The 5,648-nt window shown below is 36.2% G+C and overlaps 1 pseudogene; it reads left to right on the plus strand.

The window, feature by feature from the left end:
• Positions 1-616: 616 nt before the first annotated feature.
• LOC109490073 lies at positions 617-1,183 on the plus strand (annotated as a pseudogene).
• The last annotated feature ends 4,465 nt before the right edge of the window (positions 1,184-5,648 follow it).

A 5,648-nucleotide genomic window follows, 5' to 3' on the forward strand; every position in this document is an offset into this window, starting at 1 on the left:
AATGAATAAACAATATGTGGCTGTTATGAGTTGATTTATGTCTTCCTCCAAATTAAGATGTTGAGACACAGTTTGTGGTACTTCGTCAGTTTGCTGGTCACCCTAGCAAACTAATACATCTGCTAACAGGGAAAAGCCTGTGGTCTTGGAATCCCTTACCTTAAATAGTAACATAAAATCTGGGTACAGTATTGTGATGCTCCTTCCGTTGGTTATACCGTCTCTAGACTTTGTGCAGCTCCAGGGATAAAGTCTTAACAAACGTGAACTCACAATTTAAGATTACAGACGCCAGAAGGAAACAATCCACCATAAACAAGCAGAAAAAGTAAATCATCGAGGAATCATTGGTCTTTATATAAAAATAAGTTTAAAATTATTAAAGATATAAAGGCAGGAGGAAAAACAATATAAATATACATAGTGCAAAAAGTCATTTTTTAAAATGAAACAGAATCTGGAAATAAAAGAATAAAAAGAAAAATATTATAAAGCTGGAGACTACATGCATTTGAGAAAAAGAGTTAATTCAAAGCATATATATTGGAATTTGCCCTGATGCAATGAAGGATTAAAAGATGACAGTATGGCTCCCTTTGCCATATCTGCTACGAGAATGAAGATCGTTTTCAGCCATCAGGTTGTCGATATTCCAGAAAATGTCGACATCACTCTGAAGGGACGCACTGTTATTGTGAAGGGACCCAGAAGAGTGACTTCAATCACATCAGTGTAGCACTCAGTCTCCTTGGAAAGAAAAAGAAGAGGCTCCGAGTGAACAAATGGTGGGAAATAGTAAAGAACTGGCCACTGTCCGCGGGATCTGCAGTCACGTACAGAACACCGTCAAGGGCGTTACACTGCGCTTCCGTTACAAGATGAGGTCTGTGTATGCTCGCGTCCCCATCAACGCTGTTATTCAGGGGAATGGTTCTTTTGTTGAAATCTGAAATTTCTTGGGTAAAAAATATATCTGTAGGGTTCAGATGAGCCAGGGGTTGCTTGTTCAGTATCTCAAGCCCAGAAAGATGAGTTAATTCTTGAAGGAAATGACCTTGAACTTGTATCAAACTCAGCTGCTTTGATTCGGTAAGTCACAACAGTTAAAAACAAGGATATCAGAAAATTTGGGGATGGTATCTATGCTTCTGAAAAAGGAACAGTTCGGCAGGCTGATGAATAAGATCTCAGTTGCCCAGCTACAGAAGCAGCAAGATGCCAGATGATTTTTCAGACTTATTTGTGATATTTTAAAGATGCAGTAAAAGCTGTACTGATTTGGGGGGAAAAATGACAGTATGAAAGACAACTTAAAAGACAGTATAAAAGGATGAAAAATCCCAACACATTTCCACTGGCAATCCCAGAGGGGAGAAGAGAATGAATGGGAAAAGTAATATTTTAAAAATAAAGTGTTTGAGAGATTTTCCAAAATTCATATGAAGTTTTAGTTTTAGTAAGCCCACAATCTTAAGTATGAGAAATTAAAAAAACTATATGCAGAATAGGGAAATTTCAGCGCACCAAAGACAAAGAGTACAACACAAAAATAACCTTAAAAATACAGATTACATACAAATAAATAACAATTAAACATTTAACAGGAAAAAAAACCAGAATAAACTGTTACAACATCTAACAGTTAAAAACAAAGACATTTTCAGATAGAAATCATTGCTAAAATACCAGTGTGGAAAGAACTACTGAATTATATATTCAAAATGAGTGCTATCAAAAGCAACACATATGAAATGCACAGAGAATGGTAGCAAAGACATTGTTAAACATTTGAATAAATCTATAACATTGTGTAATGCTAGAAAATTAATTGTAATGTCTAATTTGAAGGGATATTAAATAAAGTAGAACTAAATACCAGGCAAAAATAGGATGAAAGATGCCTGGCAAGATGGAAGGGAATTAATCTGATTTAAAACATTTTCAGGTATTTTTGCTGTTTTATTGTTGTTCAGGAAGATAATGATTACTATTCAATGTGTTAAGTCAACTATTAATTTGTATCATTTTATTAACACTTAATAAAGTGACATATACCCTTTTAATAAATATATTTTCCCAAATTGATCACACCTGTGTAGTCAACCCCCAGATCAAGATATAGAATATCACTAGAACCACAAAGTCCTCCTTTATGTTTTCTTTCAGTCATTCTTTCCACATGGAAAACCACCATTCAGATTTCTTTTTTTAGTTTTCTGAAAGCTTAGATTGCCCTATTTTGTCTTATACTTGAATAGAATTACACTGTATGACTTTTTGACTTACCTTTTTCAAAATTTTATTTTCTCATATTCATTCATATTGTGCACAGCATTGACAATTATTTGAATCACTGTTTTAACTTATTTTTGTGTCAGTGCATTATGACTTATCTGTACCTTTTTTTTTTTTTTTAAGGGAGTGGGGAGGGGGCCAGTGAGAGAGGCAGAGAGAATCTTAAGCAGGCTCTATGCCCAGCATGGAGCCTGAGGTGGGGATCCATCTCACAACCCTGACACCACGACACTGAGCCAAAATCAAGTGTCGGTTGCTTAAGTGACTGAGCCACACAGGCGCCCCTATCTCTTCCTCTCTTGATGGATATTTGTGTCTAGTTTGGGAAGAATTGGGCCATTTGCACCATGCTACTATGAATATGTTTTTTTATAAGCATATGGACACATTTCTTTTGGATTTATATCTAGGAGTGACATTGCTTGGTAACAGGGTAAGTGTATTTTTAACTTCCGTTGATGCTGACAAGCAGTTTTTTAAAATGCCAGTTTACACTCCCACCAGCAGTTTATGAGAATGTGGTTGCCCAGCAACATCCTCCCCAATACTTCATCTTTTCTAATGCCTTTTATTTTAGTAAATCTGATAAATGTGGACTGATATTACATTGTGGTTTTAGTTTGCATTTCTCTGATGACCAATGAAGTTGAGGACCTTTTAATATAGTTATTAGACATTTGGATGTTCTTTGTGAAATGCTTGTTCAAGTCTGTGACTATTTTTCTTTGCGTTGTCTTTTTTCTTTTCTTTTTAAAGAAGTTCATTATTATATTCCTAGACTCACTGTAGTGGTGGATATGTGTATTGCAACTATTTTCTTCTTTGTTGATACTGTTGTCGCTTTCTTCATGGTGTCTAAATTTGTTATTTTTTAATGTCTAACAAATGACACCAAAGCTTGCAGTTTAAAAAAGAATCATCAATTTAACCTATTATCAGTCTTTGGCTGGACTCTGCTGGAAAGTCGATCTGGACTGAGACAGGTTCAGGTGACCTTGGTTGGCATCACACATGCGTCAGTGGCAAGCTTGGGGCTCACTCACTGTTAGTTTGTCACCCCAGCTCTTCAAGTGTCCTTTCATTCTCCAGCAGACTAGCTTCAGCCCATGAACATGGCAGACACAGGGTCTTCAGTGTAGTAAAGGACAAGCCCTGATGTACAAGAATGGCTGCTCATTTCCTCTTGCTTCATGTATTCTAGCATCTGATTTGGCTGAACAGAGTCATGTAGTCAACCTGGCTTCAAGGGGAGGGAAAACAGATTCTATGTATAGATGAGAATCTTCAATGTCACATTGAAAGGATTAGGATGCGGGGAGAGAAAGAATATACCCCATTTTTACAAGCTACCATTGTCTGTCTATGGTCACAATTATTAGGTGCTAACCTCAGGCAAAATACACTCACCCTTATCTATGATCCCCAAATTCTCATCAAATTACAGTATAAGGCTTAATGTCCAGAATTTTACAATCTGTATTTAATTTGACTGTAATGCCTCAGATATGGCTGCTGTTGATCTAAGAAATCCAAAGTATAAAACAGGTTATGGACTCCTGTCACAACCCACTATGCAATGGTGATAAAACATCAAGATGACTGTAATAGACACTCCCATTCCAAAATGGGAAGGGCAGGAAGCACACAGCAGTCTCTAGTTCCACAGGAGTTTTGAAATCTCACAAGGTAAAAGCTAACAAACACACTCATCCTTGGGGGCAAGAAATACTCCTTGATCAAACCCTGATGCTGAGTCTTGGAAATGGGGGAAGGATATAATAGCAAAACTAAGAATGAAAGTCAATGAAATACAAGTAATTTCTTTTTTCTTTTTTTTTAAAGATTTATTTATTTATTTGAGAGAGAGAGAGAGAACGGGGAGGAGGGGCAGAGGGAAAGAGGATCCTAAGCAAACTCCATGCTGAACGTGGAGGCCTACAAGGGGCTCAATCTTTGAGATCACAACCTAGCTGAAACTAAGGGTCAGATGCTTAACGGACTGTACCACCCAGGCCCCCACAAGTAATTTCAGTGGAGACAATAAGCAGGTATGTATTTACAGTTGAGTGGCTGCTTTTTCTTGCTTTCAGGCTTTACAGACTTGGGGACTTTGAGGTCTTTTTGAAATGTGACCAATCTTGGTCCCTCTTGGTCCAAGTTGATGGTCTTTTTGTGCTACAAAGCTTTTAAAATTATGTATCAGGATTTTTGCTTTAAAGAAGATGGAATAGATACAATTTTTACTTTTTCTTCTTCTAAGTACATTTAAAAAACTTGAACATTATATATAAAACAACCATACGACTCTGAAAAGTGGAGAGAAAGCAAACTGACTCAGGATGACTTCAAAATGATGGGGGATGGTTTGTCTGGATTTTCTTTTAGCCTCAAATCATCTGAACATGGAGCTGCAGAAGGTAGCAACCCTGAGATGTCAGAAGGTTCAGACTCAAAAAGCCCCCAAATGACTTCTCTCTCTAGCCAAAGAAGCAAGCAAGAGGCAGCTTGGCAAGACAGTAAACTTTTAGAAAATAACCATTATAGTTAAGCAATCCTCCAAAGACAGAACTGTGGCCCCATCCCACTCATACAGGCAAAGGCCAAAGGATTACCAGACTTCTACCCTGACTGGGTAGTAACAGGCTGTGGGGAAAAGCCACGCTGAGGTGTTGTTGGAAAAGGATAAATAGGGAACCAGAACTTATGTAGCTTGTGGCCAGTTCTGTGATGTTATTATTCTACCTAAATCTTACAATAGTCACCTTTTAGTAAGGAAATAGTGTTCATTAACATTTAGTGTGAATATCATTATGCTAGAGTTTTCGTCACCTTCTTAAAAGTTTTATTAGGAATATGTTTTCATGTTTTTAAATTTTTTAAATATATTTTTCTTCCATTTTGTGGAATTGTTTTATTAATGTTATTATTTATTTTTATCTTGAAGATCACATTAAACAAATTATTTTCTATTACCTTGTAAGGATTTACAAGAATAATTAAACTTGTTTTCTCTCAACTTCAAAGGTCACATAGAATTTTATTTATACATACACACATTCACATAAAAACACAACCGTAAACAGTGTTTGTATATGTCTGTGTGTATATGACATATATAAGAGTAGGAAATGGCAGTGAAATGTTATAAGATTGGAAGTAGAAATCAGTATTGGTTATATTTGTTGATTATAAATATGGTTGATTGGACTTGCCATAAAATGTTTCCTTAATGGGGGGAGGCATCATTTTACAGTGCCTTTGAACACCAATAACAATACATACTGATAAATATGTATAAGACATGCATGACTGATATCAATGGTTCACAAATACAGAAGATTATCTATATGTAG

The sequence above is a fragment of the Ailuropoda melanoleuca genome, chromosome 14 (genome assembly GCF_002007445.2).
Source record: "Ailuropoda melanoleuca isolate Jingjing chromosome 14, ASM200744v2, whole genome shotgun sequence".
NCBI classification, from domain to species: domain Eukaryota; kingdom Metazoa; phylum Chordata; class Mammalia; order Carnivora; family Ursidae; genus Ailuropoda; species Ailuropoda melanoleuca.